The 18,719-nt window shown below is 45.7% G+C and overlaps 1 protein-coding gene across 2 annotated transcripts in view; it reads right to left on the bottom strand.

Moving 5' to 3' along the window:
* Positions 1-18,719, bottom strand: part of NBEA (neurobeachin) — an 835,554-nt gene that overhangs the window by 637,061 nt on the left and 179,774 nt on the right. The window lies entirely within an intron of this gene.

Here is an 18,719-nt window from a genome sequence, read left to right as displayed (position 1 = left end):
TTTTTTAAAGAAGGTAGGTACCTAAAAATGAAGATAGATGCCTAAAGGTAATTTCAAAAGAACCTAGACAGCTAACTTCCATTTTAGGAATCAGGCACCTTAGTGCTTTGAAAATCCCACTAGGTGCCTAAATTCCTCTAAAAATATGTCCCTAAGTAACCACTAGGAACGGAACCCAAATATCCCAAGTCCGTGCTCAATGCCACAATTACAAGATCATTCTTCCTCTGTGTTACATATTATGTATCATATCATATATATGTAGGTCAACAATTAGGACCTAAAATGAGGTTCCTAATCCATATTCAGACACCTAAACAGAAGGTGACCTGATTTTCAAAAGTGATGAGCATCTAACCCCTCAATGCACTATGTCCTCCCAATTATCTCCTGCCAATTCTGATTACCCTGACTCCCTATATCATCCTGTCCCCTACACATCTCATCTAATTTATTTTCCCCTATGTTTTCTAATACATGACTGAATTACTCTCTCCTAAAAAAGCCTCTTTTACCCTCATCTGCCACTCCATCTACCATCCCTTTTCCTCCTCCCCTTTAAATCCAGGTGCTTTGACAATGGTATTTTTTCCTTTGCCTTGACGACTTCTCCCCCCGCCACTTAGATTCTCACCATAGTCCTTTAAAGACTTACCATAAGGATACAAATTACAGTGCTTTTTAGTCATTTCTATCTTCATCTTACATTTATGCCTGTGTTTTCAATTGTCATTTCCTCCCTCCTTGGGCTTTCTTGTTTTTGTATTCAGCTGATTTTTCTAGCTTCCACAACTTCATCAGGAGCTCTTCCTTCTTCTGCCCTTTCCCGCTTTTCATCAGTGTCCCAATGGATATTGTCCTTGGTCCTCTCTTCTTCTTCTACAACTTGTTCCTTGGGAATCTCAGCAGCCCAGTCCCACATATGCACCTCTGTCAACTACCAATTCAAGACTTAACTCAGTGAAAACCTCCATTTCCTCTCATCCAAACTCTCTCTTCTGTCTCGTCTCTATCATCAATAGCTCAATTATCCTGTCACTCATCAAGGCTCACAAATTACGTGTCATATTCCAAGACAAAAAACTATGTTAAAATGCAGTTAAGGTTGAGACTACATATCAATAACTTAAAAGGGAAAAATGCATTACAGGGATTAATTATCCCAAATGCAAGTATTAAAACCCAAAGAAATTCATTATTAAAGTTATGCTGTAAAAGAAATCCAAACATGTTAAGGTATGGAAATACACAGTTCAGGCAACCAAACAACCTTAACTCTTCCTGGTAGCAATGCCATGACAGCAATACAATTATGAAGACACATTAGTGTTTATGGTCCCAGATTGCATTAAACTGATTTTTAAAAGACATTTTTCAAATATTTTAACCCCATCCCGGTATTCACTACAGGACAGAGTCAAAGTTGTTTGGTTGCCTTTTACTGTGCTCAAATATGTCCAGTCTTCCTCATGTGGCTGACTCGTTACAACTAATAAAATCGTTGCATGCAAACTAATTCCTGCCTGAGCTTAATTGTATTATAACAATTAGATAGTCATTAATAAATTAGCTTAATTACAACCTACTTTAATCAAATATAGCCTAAGCACAAAATTTCAATTAATGTTAACTCTGTGGAAAGTTTGAAGAGCCTATGTTAGTCTGTTAAGACAATCTGGGATGACAAAAAGATGCTAAGATTCTAAATTTCTTAAAGGATGCAGTTTTTAATTAGTTTTTAACAAGCAGCTCTGCTTTTCAATTCTTAGAAAATCCATTCTGTACTCAAAGAGTAAGTGTTGTAAGTTTAGGGAGGATATGTTACATTGTCCATGCATAATAAAGATGATGAATCCCTGCTTTAAGCGCAAAAGATCACTCAACCTTTACTATAGAGTCACAACCAACCCCTACACATTTACAATTCATTCTCTCCCCCTTATATATTCATAGATTATTAAGGTAGAAGAGACCATTATGATCATCTGATTTTAGTCTGATCCCCTGCATAACAAAGGGTATAGGATTTCCCTGTAATAATTTCTGCTTCATGTGAAATAGCTGTGCTTCCAGTAAAGTGCCTCTTTTAGAAAAAATCCAGTCTTGATTAAAAAATGTCCAGTGACAGTGAATTTAGCACAACCCTTAGTAAGTTGTCCCAATGATTAATTCTCTCCACTATTAAAATGTGCACCTTATTTCTAGTCTGAATTTGTCTAGCCTCAACTTTTTACTGGCAGATTGGTTGGCTGCTTTAAGCCTAATGCATCTTTTATAAAGGACAGGACTTAGAAATCTCCGCTCCATTCAGAGCCCTCCCCTTGGGTTGGGAGAGGGGTGAACTGCCAGCTCAGATAAGCCATTAGCCCCTGAACACTTTGCTGGTGAAGGTATATATGCCCTAACCCCTCCTGTAGTATACTGTGGTACTGTCTCTTGAAAATTCATCATGCATAATCACCGGAGGGCCTCCCCACATAAGGGGTCCCTCATATGATGCAAGCATACTTAGAGGTCTGCAATGTATGCTCAGAGTTGATATAGCCACCTTGCTGTGCATCTATTAAATAGGGTTGCAGTTTAAAAAGACAGTTACCTTTTCTGTAACTGGTGTTCTTCGAGATGTGTTACTCATGTCCATTCCATATTAGGCATGTGCGCTCACCACATGCACGGTGCTGTAAGTTTTTCCCTTGGCAATATCCGTAGGGGACCGGCTCTGGTGCCCTCTGGAGTGGAGCCCACATGGCATGATAGAAGGGGTTCAGCCAGCTCCCTCCACCCTCAGTTCCTTCTTGCCGGAAACTCCAACAGTGGGAAAGGAGAGTGGGTTGTGGAACAGACATTAACACCACATCTCAAAGAACACCAGAAAAAGGTAACTGTCTTTTCTTTTTCGAGTGCTTGCTCATGTCCATTCCATATTAGGTGAGTCCAAAGCAGTACCCCTGGAGGTGGATAGGAGTTCACCGATGTGTAGATTGCAACATAGCTTTGCTGAACCCAGTGTCATCCCTGGCCTGCTGAGTGATGGCATAATGAATGGTAAACCTGTGGACAGAGGACCACATCGCAGCTCTACAGATGTCCAGAATAGGGATTTGCGCCAGGAAGGCCGCCAAAGACCCCTTCGCTCTCGTCAAGTGGGCTCTGATGATCAGCGGCAGCGGAACCCCCGCCAGGTTGTAGCAGGTCCTTATGCACAAAGTAATCCAATCGAAAATCCTCTGCAAGGACACCGGATGACTCTTCATCCTATCCACTGGGGCAATGAAAAGTTGAGTCTATTCATGGAAAGCCTTGTTACATTCTAAGTAAAAAGCCAAGGCCCTCCGGACGTCCAGGGCATGAAGACTCCTTTCTTTAATGGTCTTGTGTGCTTTGGTACCAAACCCCGGGAGGAAGACATCCTGGTTCATAAGGAAGGTGGAGATCACCTTTGCCAGGAAGGCAAGGTGGGGCTGCAACTGAACCTTATCTTTGTAGAAGACTGTGTATGACAGTTCTGAGATTAAGGCTTTAATTTCTCAGACCCATCTCGCCAATGTCAACGCTGCCAGGAAGGCAACCTTCCATGACAATTGGAAAGGGAGCAGGAACCCAGTGGTTCAAAGGGTGGGTCAGTAAGCCTAGAGAGGATCAAGTTAAGATCCTACTCCGGGACAGGAGCCCGCAACTGCAGGAAGAGTTTCTCCAGCCCTCTCAAGAATCTGACCATCATGTCATGGGAGAATACAGTCTGTTCTTGGATCGGCAGGTGAAAAGTGGAAATGGCCGCAAGATGCACTTTAATGGAAGAATGCGTCAGGCTCTGGTTCCTCAAATGGAGCAGGTAGTGCAGGACAGCCTGTATGGAGGAACACGAGGGAGAGATGTCCCCTTCGGACACTCAGTGGGAAAACCTTGTCCACTTGGTTAGGTAAAGTTGAAGGCTTCCTACTTTCCAGGAGGACATGTTGAACTCCTTCCGAACAGGTCCGCTCCTCCGGGTTCAGCCACGCAGCATCCATGCTGAGAGGTAGAGGAACCTGAGGTTGGAGTGTAGGAGCTGACTGTGGTCCTGCCACTGCAGGTCTGGTGGGTTAGGCAGGGAGGGGCCGCTAACAGGCTCATGAGCATGTCGAATCAATACTGGTGAGGCCACGCCAGGGCGATTATGATAACCTGTGCCTCATCTCTCTTTATCTTTGCCAGGGGCCTGCTGATGAGTGGAATCAGAGGGAACGCGTACATCAGGCTCCTTGACCATGACAGGAGGAAGGCATCGGAGAGGGAGTCCTTGCTCAGACCCTGTTGAGAACAAAACCAGTGGCATTTCCTGTTCACTACCAGACAGAACAGGTCCACTTGGGGAGTCCCCCACCTTTGGAAGATCAGGCAGGCTGCCTCTGGATGGAGCGACCTCTCGTGGTGAAAGCAGAAGTCCCTGCTGAGCTGGTCTGCCAGCATATTCCTGACACCGGGAAGGTGACAAGCTTCCAGGTAGATTTTGTGACTGATGCACAAGTCCCAGAGGCAAAGTGCCTCCTGACAGAGAACCAACAAACAAGCTCCCCCTTACCTGTTGATGTAAAAACATTAAGGCTGTGTTGTCCATCAGGACTCATACCACCTTGCCCAACAGGTGGGGCAAGACGACTCCGCGTGCCAGCTGGACTTCTCAGAGTTGTTTGACGTTTATGTGTAACCGCGCCTCCTCCAGGGACCACATCCCATGTCTGGAGGTAGCAGAGATGTGCCCCCCAGCCGAGGTCAAAGGTGTCCGACACCAACTCAAAGCGAGGAGGGCTGTTGAATGGAACTCCTTCCAGGACTGTCTTGTGGTCAGTCCACCAGTATCACCTGGGGAATGGTAACAATCTTCTCCAGGGGGTGTCAAGACTGGGAATAGACTGACACCAATCATTGTTGCAGGGGCCGCATCCAGAGCCTGGCATGGCAGACCACATAAGTGCACTGCCACGTGGCCCAACAGGTTCAAACAGACCCTGGCTGTAGTCAGAGGGAATGTGGAGACTTACGCGATGAGGTACACTGATGTGTGGAACCTTTTCAGGGGCAGGAACGCTCTGGCACAGGTAGAGTCAAGGATCGCTCCACTGAACTCTATCCTCTGCACTGGCACTAACGTCAACTTTTTGTTATTCACCAGTAGGCTCAGAAAGCAGCATGTGGCTTGAAGCACCACGATGTTCCTTTGGACTTGAGACCTGGAGCCGCCCTTGATGAGCCAGTCGTCGAGGTACAGGTAGACCTGGATACCACAACACCTGTGGTAAGCCGCAACAACCGACATGCACTTGGTAAACACCATGGGTGCTGTCACTAGACTGAATAGGAGGACCGGAAACTGGTAGTGCTGGGGCCCCACCATAAACCAAAGGAAGCGTCTGTGCTCTTGAAAGATCGCTAAGTGAAAGTATGCATCCTTCAAGTCGAGGGTGGCATACCAGTCTCCCGGATCCAGGGAGAGGATAACAGAAGTCAGAGACACCATGCAGAACTTTAGCTTCTGAAGGTACTTGCAGACCACCCTCAGCCTTTGGGATTAAAAAATACCGGGAATAGAACCTCTTGTTCCAATACTCAAGAGGAACTTCTTCCACTACACCCAGCTGTAGTAACCCTTTACCTGAAGAGGGACAGGGAATGTGGGTGGGAAGGGGGTGGGGGGAGAGAAAGGAACTGAAGGGTATAACCCCGTTCCACTGTAGTAAGGACCCAGTGGTCTGAAGTTATAGCAGTCCACACTGGGAGGAAAGGGGAAAGGCAGTTGCAGAACACTGGGAAAGATCGATCCGGGGTATAGTCTGGTAGGTTGCCCTCGGGCGCACTCTCAAAATGACTGTTTGCCCCCCTGCTTATTATGGGTTGAGCCTCACTGGGTAGAGGATGGAGGCAGGTTGTTGGGGTGGCACTTGCAACTCTTGGCTTGTTTAAGGGCTGGTCCTACCAAGGCTGGCTCCCCTGGCCCTCGGTCTGCTGCAGTTTGAACTACTTACATGCTGCGATGTAGAGACCCAGGGTTTTCAGGGTGGTGCGGTAGTCCTTGAGGCAACTTGCTGTCTGTTTGCTACACAAATAGGGCCCTGTCATCGAAGGGCAGGTCCTGCAATGACTGTTGGGCCTCAGTGGACAACCCAGAAAGGAGCAACCAAGAGGCTTGCCGCATGGAGATAGCAGAAGCCATAGTGCGGGCAGCAGCAGCATCCAACGCCACCTGGAGGGCCATTTGGGCCACAGTCGTGCCCTCATCAAGGATCACTCCTTCTTAGAAACCTCAGGGAGCGATCCTTTAAATGTGGCCATGGCTTGCCACATATTAAAGTCATATCAGCCAAGGAGGGCTTGGTGGTTGGCCACTCTCAGCTGAGGACTGGAACACTAATCAACCTTATGTCCAAAGAGATCCAACCTCCTCGATTTTTATTTTTGGGGGTTATCCTTGCCTCTCCTTGTGGTTAACCACCTCAGCCACAAGGGAATTAAGGGCTGGGTGGGAGTATAAGTATTCATGTGCGGATGTGATTGCAGAGCCATTGGCCATTATCTTTGAAAACTCATGGGCGAGGTCCTGGATGACTGGAAAAATGCTAACGTAGTGCCCATCGTTAAAAAAGGGAAGGAGGATGATCCGGGGAACTACAGGCCAGTCAGCCACACCTCAGTCCCTGAAAAAATAAAGGAGCAGGTCCTCAAGATCAATTTTGAAGCACTTCAAGGAGAGAAAAGTGATCATGAACAGTCAGCATGGATTCACCAAGGGCAAGTCATGCCTGACTAACCTAATTGCCTTCTATGATGAGATAACTGGCTCTGTGGCTGAGGGGAAAATAGTGGACATGTTATTCCTTGACTTTAGCAAAGCTTTTGATACGGTCTCCCACAGTATCCTTGCCAGCAAGTTAAAGTAGTATGGGCTGAATGAATGGACTGTAATGTACAGAAAGGTGGCTAGATCACTGGGCTCAATGGGTAATGTCAATGGCTCCATGTCTAGTTGGCAGCCGGTGTCAAGCAGAGTGCCCCAAGGGTCAGTCCTGGGGCTGGTTTTGTTCAATATCTTCATTAATGATCTGGAGGATGGCGTGGATTGTACCCTCAGCAAGTTTGCAGATGACACTAAACTGGGAGGAGAAGTAGATACACTGGAGGGTAGGGATAGGATACAGAGGCCCTAGACAAATTAGAGGATTGGGCCAAAAGAAATCTGATGAGGTTCAATGAGAACAAGTGCAGAGTCCTGCACCTAGGACAGAAAAATCCCACGTACTGCTAAAGACTAGGGACTGAGTGGCTAGGCAGCAGTTCTGCAGAAAGGACGGGTTACAGTGGATGAGAAGCTGGATATGAGTCAACAATGTGCCCTTGTTGCCAAGAAGGCTAACGACATCATGGGCTGTATAAGTAGGAGCATTGACAGCAGATCAAGGGACGTGATCATTCCCTTCTATTCGGCATTGGTGAGCCATCATCTGGAGTACTGTCCAGTTTTGGGCCCCACACTACAAAAAGGATGTGGAAAAATTGGAGCGAGTCCAGCAGAGGGCAACAAAAATTATTAGGGGGCTGGAGCACATGACTTATGAGGAGAGGCTGAAGGAACTGGGATTATTTAGTCTGCAGAAAAGAAGAATGAGGTGGGATTTGATAGCTGCTTTCAACTACCTGAAAGGGGGTTCCAAAGAGGATGGATCTAGACTGTTCTCAGTGGTAGCAGATGACAGAACAAGGAGTAATGGTCTCAAGTTGCAGTGGGGGAGGTTTAGGTTAGATATTAGGAAAAACGTTTTCACCAGGAGGGTGGTGAAGCACTGGAATGGATTACTTAGGGAGGTGGTGGAATCTTCTTCCTTAGAGGTTTTTAAGGTCAGGCTTGACAAAGCCCTGGCTGAGATGATTTAGTTGGGGATTGGTCCTGCTTTGAGCAGGGGGTTGGACTAGATCTCCTGAGGTCCTTTCCAACCCTGATATTCTATGATTCATGCCCTTTAGTTGGAACGAAGAACTTGTGTTTGGCCCTGTTAGAGATAGGGGCCAGGGAAGAGGGAGTCTGCCATAGGGCATCAGTGATTTTGGAAACCACTTCATGAAGGGGTAGAGCCACCCTGGCAGGAGCCGAGGAACACAGGACATCAAACAGAGTCTGAGGGCTCTTCCAATTCCTCTGACTGACACCCCAGCTTAGAAGCAACCCTCTTCAAAAGTTCCTGGTACACTTTGGCGTCATCCTTAGGAACTGGGTGAGAGGGGCCCATGATAGCCTCATCCAGCATTGATGAGGATGATGCCGCAGGTAACCTCCACATCTATCGGTGGTTCCAGCAGCTTGCTCCCCTCTGTCCTTCTGGACCTGCGGGGACTTACCCCCCAAAGCCTTGAGCACTGGTGTGGGATGGGATACCGAGGCCACTGGCCTCTCTGAGACTCCCGATATTGATTGGGCAGCCTGGGAAGGTTGGGTGAATCCTCAAGGGTTCCACGGATACCATGGTGCTGGCCACTGCACTTGGGGTCATGGGACAGGATTCAGTGCCAATAATGGAGTCAACACTGCCAGTACCGGGATTTGCCCTGCAGTCAGGGTACCTTACTCTGAGCCTGGGATACCAGCAGAGTGGTCAGTACCGGGAGACCAGGATCGTGCTGAGCAGTGGCTCTTGTCCAATCGGTGCCGGCTGCTGTGTCCCGAAGCCAAGCTGTCCAAGCAAGACTTCTTGGTCGGGCTCCTGGGGACCAATGGTGTTCAGTGGATCTGTGGCAGAGGCCCAACGATCCACACCTCATGCTACTTGACCGGTACTGGGATGTCGAATGGACTGGGAGCCACTATGGGCAGTTGCTAGGAGGATCATCCTGAGTAGGGCGACCTCCTTCTTGGAGACAGGCGAGGACGGCCCGGCGATCAGTGGTCTCTGGTGTCCAATCAGTCCCGGGATCAGTACCAGGCCCTTGGAGACGGTTGGGGCCAGTCCCGGAGTTCTTGCTGTCGCATGCTGCCGCATGCATCAGAGGGTCCTCACCAATCTACCAGTGAGGTATGCCTTGAGTCCCTCTATTGCTGCCCCCAGTGTGAGAACCGAAGAGGGCTCCGCTAAGCATGCCTCTCCAGTCCTGAGGTGTGACAACTTTGGGCAGGTGAACGTTGGTGGGACATCCCTCTCGATGGGGATCGGTACCACTGAGGCAGGGACACACACAAAGGTCCCAGCTTGGGTTTTCCCCAAGACAGGAGTATTGCAGGAGCGGTGTGGATGGCACTGGGACCGTCAGGATCTCTTGAGCCACTCGAAGAGCTTTGGGCATCAACAGCATCTGAAGCTGGCTAGGGCCTGCACTGCTATCTGGGGTCACAGGCAAAGCATGGGATGAGATGGACCACTTGAATTGAGCTGGAGCTCAAGTTCCCAATGGGGGTGTTGAGCTGCCCTGCATGGGTCATGGCTAACCCTCAGCCCTCTCCTTTCCCTTACAGGAAGTAGGGAGATCTTCCCCTCAGTCTTTTTTTGGCTTCTTCACCAGAGCCATGGAGGGGGACTGATGCCAGCTCGTGGTTGGTGCCAGTGGAGCCTGTGCACCGAGGCCATGGTGCTCAGTGCAGAGTGGCACCACTGTTCCAGTGCCAGAGTGAGTGCTGACTCCATCAGGAGCGCTTTCAGATGGATATCATGCTCCTTCTTCATCCTAGGTTTGAAGGACTTGCAGATATGGCACTTGTCACTTATGTGCCCTTTGCCCAAGCACCTTAGGCAGCTGATATGTGGATCACTGATGGGCATAGCCATTTGCAGTGATCACAGGGCTTAAAGCCTGGGGATCAGGGCATGCCCCATCCTCTGGCTGAGTGCTGTTCGGGACTAATGAAGAGTCGACAACTACTACTAAGGATAACTAAGAACTACTAACTATATACAAATATATTACAGATTTTTAAAGTTTGCAAGAACTGAGAACGAAACAACGTTAGCCAAAGCACCAGACGTTCCAGTGCCATCACTTGCAGCAAGGAGGAACTGAGGGTGGGGGGCACCAGTGGTGCCCCTTATACTGTGCCATGCGAGTGCCACTCTAGAGGGCTCCAGAGCTGGTCCCATATGGATACTGCGAAGGGAAAAACTTCCGGCACCAGTGCATGTGGCAAGCACACACACATCTAATATGGGATGGACATGAGCAAGCACTTGAATAACTTTCTATTCCTAGTCTGACTTGGGGCTCCTAAATACGAAGACTGCAGCCTACTCACAAGGAAGATATTCTCAGCTGCCTGGTCATGCTAGAAAACACAACATGGTGTCAGAAGTTACCACATTTTGCAAGCAGTTGCTGCTTTTGTCAGGAACATGGTGGATTTGTAAATTCTGTAAACTGCTACACACAGAAAAGAAATGCAATTCACAGACCAGCAGGAGTCAAACACAAGGTACAGAGTACTGAAATACAGAGAGTACACAAACAAAACCAAAAATAAAGCAGTTAAACTAGAAAATAGTATTTAAAAAATCTGAACGTGGAGGGTTGCAAGCCACTCTGACCTTTATCTTTTAATTGGTAATCTTGCTGAGAATTCGAAGAGACAGGAACAAAGCTACCACTTCTGTATGAAAGCTTCAAAAGCAAATTAAAAAAAAAAGAGGAAGACATAAGTAGCCATTTTACTGTACAGAGTGGGAGAAGAGGCTCTTAAAGTTTAATACACATTCTTACAGCAGCAACTGAAAATGCTCCTACTTTGGATGAGGTATTAACAATGCTTAGGAACTACTGTGACTAAGAAACACATGATGGCTAACAATACCAGTTCTGGTCTTACCCACACATAGGAAAAGAGTAAATAGGTAGAGTATGTCACAGAGCTGAGGCAAAAAACAAGAAATCGAGAGTCTGAAAATGACATGCTCAGAGACAAAATTGAGTTCAGTGTCCTGATAAAAGGACAAAAGTAAAGGTTGAAGCACCTCATTTTGACTTGCAAAAAGTAAGATTTGCAGAGCCTCACAAACCACAAAGAAATAAAGAGATCATGTGTGGGTGGCATACTGACAAGTTGATCCAGGCTCTTTCACAAAAGAGTATTCAGAGCAGCACGGTCAAGGCCTACCCACTTTATAGAGCAAAGCAGACACACCAAAACTCACACAAAGAAATTGAGCACAGTTTGTGGAAAGATACACACACCCAGAGTCTGCCCAGCTTTTGGAGTAGCATATCTCAAACATGGAAAATTAAATTACTATTCATCCATGTTATAGTAGCAAACTTACACAAAAGACAAAGCCACAAATCTCTGGCTGAAATAGAATGAACAATTTCATCTGGTAGATACAAGTATCCACACTCCACAGAACCTTGGTATTCTACACTGTATACGAGGCATGTACTTAATGTTCAAGCTTAATACTGGGGCAGAAGCTAAGGCTTTACCAATTCACCTTTTCAAAAAGATACCAGGTCTCATCCAGATAAAACTGTCTGATGCGGCACTTATAACATATGGCAGTTCCAGAATAGACTCTGAACAGGGGACTCTAACAGCAGCAACAGACAAGAACAAGCTCAGTCCTCAGTTCATCACCACTAAGGGATAGGATTCCCAGCTCACATACATGTTGTATGTATGTGAGCTGGGAATCAATGGATAGTGCAAGCTCAATGAACTAGCACAAGTATAAATAGTAGCGTAACCACAGCAGCATGGGTAGCAGTGGCACAGATTAGTATTTACCCAATAGAGGTTCAGGTGAGTTTGTACTCAGAATGGCTAAGCCATGTCACCCCTGCCCATGCTACCATGGCTACACTATGTTTATAATCGCACAAGCTCTCACTGACTTTGTGTAAGTATGTGTACATGAGCTGGGAATCAACCTGGTACAGAATGTAGAAATAGCATCAGGCATTCATACCACCACTTGTAGGCAGAGAAGCTTGCACACAACCACACCTAATACACGGAATAGGTATGCTGCACACCAAGGCACCCAGCACTGAATTGACTCTGCAATATCTAGCAGTATTCACAGGAACAAGAGAGTTCTGTGGGGAGCATCACATATATAAAAACCCATCAGTCACCCCATCATACATAGCTGCAGAAATATACCTTTCACAGTAACACATGAAAGATGCACTCAGGCAGTTAGAAAAGGAAAGGGTCATAACCAAAGTGAACACACCCACTCCATGGATTAACGGGTTAGTGATAACTGAAGAAAAATAGCAGGATTAGGATTTGTTTGCATCCCAGAGACCTGAATAAGGCTATACTGAGCCAATATTATTCCATCCCCACACAAGCAGATGTTCAGTACCAACAATCTTGTAAAAGCATATTCACTACAGTAGATAAGAAAGATGGGTATTGGGAAGTTACATTAGCTAAAGAGTCACCTTAATGGTTCCCTTTCAGTACACCATGGCACAGATACAAGTTTCTCCATCTACCTTTTGGAATAAGAGGCAACTAGTCAAGTACTTAAGAAAAGAACAATGATACATATGGAGCTATTTCAGGAGTCCATATAATGGCAGATGACATGATAATAGCAGCATCAACTCAGGCAGAACATGATCAGATACTGAAGAAACTGAAGGCAAGTCTCAGAGGGCTCATTAAAGCAGCTTCAGGAAATACAGAAGAAATACTATGATTGGACAGCAAATCCACTATCTCCATTACTGAGATCTGATATGCACTGAAACAAAACAAGGATGGTAATCAAAAAGTGTTGCGGCTACAGGTCCAGAGCCACGGTCATAGCACACAGAGATATCTACAGAAGAAACGTACAGATGTAAGAGAAAGCACCTAGACACCTGACTGTACCATACCAAAAACGGATACACGACATCTAAATAACAAGAATCTTATGAGCAGCAATTGGTAACTATACAAGACTACCAGAAACCAGAATCAAAACCAACATCTTCTGAGACACAGTTTGCATCAGAACCATCAGAAAATAAATTCACAAGAAGTGGACATTAGGTGCCCATGCCAGTGCAATACTGGGACTTGTGTGATAATTATATACAAGAACTATACAAGCAGAAAAAGCCAATCATAAAGTCTAAGATCCAACAGGGTAACTTCTAATTAACTATTAACTTCTAATCTGTACAGATGAAGACTAAGCAGCAAGCGGTCAGCAGTGCTGTAAGAGTCTTCTCATGCCTCAGGTCTGGTGCTGAGGCCATTGTTTGAGAAGTTGTTTTTTGGAAGAATTTTAAGAATTAAGAAAGGGAGATGTGGTATATTGTGATACTGTCTCTTTAATACTAGCCATGCATAATCACCAGAGAGCCTCCGAGTGTAAGGGGTCTCACATCATCACAATGTAGCACTAGAAGGGACTTTGATAGGCTATCTAGTCCAGGGGTTCTCAACCTTTTTTTTTCTTTCTTTGTCACCCCACCCGCCCCGCCAACATGCTATAAAAACTCCACGGCCCACTTGTGCCACAACTGTTTTTCTGCACAAAAAACTAGGGCCAGCATTAGGGGGATAGCAGCCAGGGAAATTATCCCATGTCCATGCCACAGGGGGCCTTGTGAAGCTAATTTGCTCAGGCTTTGGCTTCAGCCCCAGGTGGCGGGACTTGGAGACCCGGACTTCAGCCCCAGGTGGTGGAGCTTTGGCTTTCTGCCCTAGGCTCCTGCAGGTCTTATGACAGCCCTGCTTGGCAGACTCCCTGAAACCTTCTCGTGGCCCCCAGACTCCTTGTTGAGAACCACTGATCTAATCCAATCCCCTGAATTGAGGCATAACTAAGTATTATCTAGACCATCCCTGACAGGTGTTTGTCTAACCTGTTCTTAAAAATCTCCCTAAGTAATTTGTTCCAGAGTCTGACTACCCTGACAGTTAGGAGCTTGATCCTAATGTCCAATCTAAATCTCCCTTTCTGCAATTTACTTCTTTTCCTGTCCTCAGTGGATAAGAGGAACAATTTATCATCCTGCTTTTTATAACAACCTTTTAAGTTCTTAAAGACTATTATATTCACTCAGTTTTCTCTTCTCAAGACTGAACAAAACCATTTTTTTCAATCTTTCCTTGTATGTCATGTTTTCTAGATCTTTCATCATTTTTTTTTGCTCTCCTCCAGACTTTCTCCAATTTGTCTACCTCTTTCCCAAAGTGTGGTGCCCACAACTGGGTATAGTATTCCATCTGAGGCCTTATCAGTGGTGAGTAGAGTTGAAGAATTATTTCCCGTGTCTTGCTCACAAGACTCCTGCTAATAAATCCTAAAATGATGTTCACTTTTTCCCCCCAACAGTATTACACTGTTGACTCAGTTTGTGATCCACTACAACCCCCAGATCCTTTTCTGCAGTACTCCTTCCTGAGCAGCCATTTCACATGTCGTGTTTGTGCAATTGATTATTCCTTCCTAAGCATAATACTTTGCATCTGTTCTTATTCAATTTCACCATATTTATTTCAGACCACTTATCTAGTTAGTCAAGATCATTTTGAATTCTAATCCTGTTCTCCAAAGCACTTGAAAGCCCTCCCAACTTGGTATCATCCACAAACTTTATAAGCATACTTTCTATGCCATTACCAAATCATTTATGAACATATTGAATAGATCAAGACCCACTGTGAGACCCAACTCAGTATGCCCTTCTACAGCTAATCTGTGAACCATTGATAACTGCTCTCTGAATACAGTTTTCCAACCAGTCATGCACCCACTTTATAGGACGTTCATCTAGACTATATTTCCCTAGTTTGCTTATGACAATGTCATGTGAGACAGTAACAAAATCCTCACTAAAGTTGAGATATATCACACTTAATTACTGCTTCCTTCCATCCACAAGGCTTGTAACTCTAACAAAGAAGGTATTCAGTTGTTTTTACATGATTTGTTCTTGACAAATCCATGCTGACTGCTACTTATCACCTTATCTTTTATGATGCAGGCACACTCAGGTGTCTACATGCTCAGAGTGTGTATGTATCTAATAAGTTAGATTCCAACTTTGATCTCACTCAAGGTTTCTGCAGTACAGAGGCTGCAGTATACTCAAGGAAGATGCTATTGGCTGCCTGACCAACCTAGAAAGCACTATACTTTTGGCTAAAGCCCTCTCACACACCTAGTTCACTGTTTTACTGGGGAAACTGTGGCACAGCTAAGACCCCAGCTGACAGTGAAAACACTGAGGCAGTTCAGGAGTATTGCATAATATGGGATTCCTACCCATGCATGGGAAGGATACATAGGAAGCGTCTATGAGGCTGCTACCTATACTAGAGGATCCTTTTCAGAAGGTGGCCATGGCCACTGAGGGACATATTAGTCAAGGGACTCTGATTCACAGTCCACACAGAAGTGAAGCAGAGAGAGGAATCTGTCCATGGGGAAGGAACATAAAATTATTCCAAAGAGGTGAGATGGTTTCCTCATATACAGACAATAGAGGTGGAAACAGACACCTGCAGAGGGTGTGCCAAACTTGGGGAGGGATACAGGGGTACACCTAGTCAAGGGACCCGCCATCAAACCCCACACAAAAGTAGGGCAAAGAGAGGAATAAGTCCCTTACTGCTTTAAGACCAGCTTTGCAGGGGACCCTGGGACCACCCAAACTATCAGGAGGGTGCTTCCTACACCACCCCAAAGGGAGGCACTACTATCACTTAAAGTTAGAGAACGATGGACAAGAGGTGATTCTGAAGTAAAAACCAGGCCAGAGTCCATATTGGCAACTGCCAGGTCTTCAAGTCACTCAAAGTATGAAATGGGCAGAATTTGAGAGCTGGTGCTGGGAGCTAGCAAAGACCCCATCCAGGCACAACAAGACCTCCCTGGAACCTTGGCTCTTAACCAATTCTGTCTTAGTGCAAAGCAACCAGGACCATGAATGTTCAGGTGGCGGAGGGGGGGAAGGAATTTACTCAATGTGGGGTGAATCCTCTCTAAATTTGAGACTACAGGTTGAGATTGTGCCAAATCTTTAGACGCTGGCTTGGCCTGTGAAAATAATTTGGCCCTAATATAAGGATGGTAAACTGGGCTGGCATCAAGGTTAATCTGGGTCATTATTGAGCAGCATATTTTGCATGGGGATATCAGACTTCCAGAACCCTAAGAGCAGGTTTTAATTAGGTGACAGGAGAGGTGGTTTGTATCAGAACAACAAAGGGTCAGCAAAGGAGGATTTACAAAGGGCTCCAGAGTTTAAGGACCTACAAAGTAGGGAGCCCTCTGACACCCTGACCCTCAGAATTCCAAAAAACACTTAAGGGATTACAAAGTGAGTCATAACTACTACAAGAGTGAGGGAAGGCTGGGACTGGATTGCCCAGTCAAAGCAATACAGATTTGACTACTGTAGAGGCTGTTGGTGCCAACTTTCCTCACAGGGAGGGGAGTTACCTTAGAAAAGAAAATTTAAGTTCATGGTGATGTTAAAAAGTGCATGTTAGGTGAATTGGGATCTCATTCATTCAGGATTGGAGGAATTATATCTACGGTATAGTAGCCCAATGAATAATGCCCATGGTGGCATTCAAATACATACAAAGGTATGGAGGCCTGTCAGGGAAAATAATCCAGCGGTGTGTGTGTGTGTGTGTGTGTGTGTGTGTATATATATATATATGTGGTAAATTCTTCTTATTTATCCCTTCATTCTGGATCAAGTGAAAGGTCATATGAGAAGGTGATGATATATGGGCACAATATTGTTTATCTGGCCCACAGGTGAGTGGACAATTCCTCTTGGAAGTTCAGCTCCTGGGCCTCAGCAGCGAGGCTGCTCTGTTCAGGATAGATGTCGTACATGCTCTGGGGCCATGGGAACAGATCAGGACAGTGAGCGTTTGGATCTGTATGCAAAGTATTATGCATTGCAACCACAGACAGGCAGTCAATTCACTTGGAGGGACTCACAGTCGGACCTTCATGGTGAGGTGATTCTGAGTTGATATGGCAGGAGGGGCATGCTCTGGAACCAGCTGATGCCCCTCTTACACTCTTTGATAACCAGGAAGTAGCCACTTGAAATCCTTATTGTACACCAAGCAAAAACTACTTGGGATTTTGTAAGGGGTTGGCTTAATCAAGGAAAAAAACAGACTTAGGGCTGATCCCGGACCTTTCCCCAAGTGTGATAGTAAAATACTTTAAAACGATGCAGGGAAGGATATGGCAAGGACCTGCTTGGCCTGCATGATGCAGGCAAAGGACCTATGCCATTATGTTTGTACAGTGCCTACCACAATGGATACCCATTCTTGGTTGGTCTTTAAGCACTACTGTAATAAACATGATTAAGAAGAAGAATATGGGTGATTTGGAAAGTGGTTAAATTTGTTTGCGATTATATTTGGTTCCTGAATTATTCAAGAGAGATGGTGAAGGAATCTTCTAGAGAATCCTCTCTAACAGGGGAGCAGATATATTTTTGAAGGACAAAGGAAATTGTGAACTATCTGGGAACACAACTGGAGCATGGAGGGAAGTCAAACTAATATCCAGTACCTTCTTGTGGCAGATGTCCACTGCCTGGAGCTAGAATTCAGGATGTGATTGAGTGTCTGCCAAGACTGTACAAGCCCTCGGAATGCTATCCTATTTCTCCACGTGGGCACTAATGATACTTCCAAGAATGACCTTGAACTTCTCACTGCAGACTACGTAACTCTGGGAAGAAGGATAAAGGAGTTTGAGGCACAAATCATGTTCTTGTCCATCCTCCTTTTTGAAGGAAAAGGCCCAGGTAGGGACCATCAAATTATGGAAAGCGTGGTTACACAGGTCGTGACGGAGAGAGGGCTTTGGATTCTTTGACCACGGGATGTTTTTCCAGGAAGAAGGATTGCTAAGAAGAGATGGGATCCATCTAATAGAGAGGGGGAAGAGCATCTTCGCAGGAAGACTTGCTAACCTAGTGAGGAGGACTTTAAACTAGGTTCACCAGGGGATGGAGACCTAAGCCCTGAGATAAGTGGAGAAGTGGAATATTGGGAGGAAACACAAAGAGGAGGGAGAAATGGGGTGACCTCCTGATTCATACTGAGAAAGTAGGGTAATCAGCTAGTTATCTTAGGTGCCTGTAGACTAACGCAAGAAGCCTGGGAAACAAGCAGGAAGAATTGGAAGTCCTGGCACAGTCAACGAACTATGATGTGACTGGAATAACAAACTTGGTGGGGTAACTCACACGACTGGAGCACTGTCAAGGATGGATAAACTGTGCAGGAAGGGCAGGCAAGAGAAAAGGTGGAGGAGTTGCACTGTATGCAAGAGAGAAGTATGATTGCTCAGAGATTCAGTGTGAAATTGGAGAAAAGCCCGTTTCTGAGTTTCTGGATTAAGTTTAGAGGCGAAAGCAACAAGGGTGATGCCGTGATGGGCATCTGCTATAGACCACAAGACCATAAGGATGAGGTAGACGAGGCTTTCTTTGGACAACTAACAGAAATTTTCAGATCACATGCCCTGTTTCTCATGGGGGCACCCTGACATCTGCTGGGAGACAAAGTAGTGCACAGACAATCCAGAAAGTTTCTGGAGAGTGTTGAGACAACTTCTGCTGGAGGAACTAAAAAGGAGACATACTCCTCTTGACCTGCTGCTCACAAACAGGGAAGTATTTAGTTTTAGTTGGGGTTGGTCCTGCTTTGAACAGAGGGTTGGACTAGATGACCTTCTGAGATCTCTTCCAACCCTAATCTTATATGATTCTATGAATTGGTA

The sequence above is a fragment of the Dermochelys coriacea genome, chromosome 1 (genome assembly GCF_009764565.3).
Source record: "Dermochelys coriacea isolate rDerCor1 chromosome 1, rDerCor1.pri.v4, whole genome shotgun sequence".
Taxonomy (NCBI): domain Eukaryota; kingdom Metazoa; phylum Chordata; order Testudines; family Dermochelyidae; genus Dermochelys; species Dermochelys coriacea.
The sequence above is the reverse complement of the archived record's forward strand: the minus strand, read 5'-3'. Positions and strand labels throughout refer to the sequence as shown.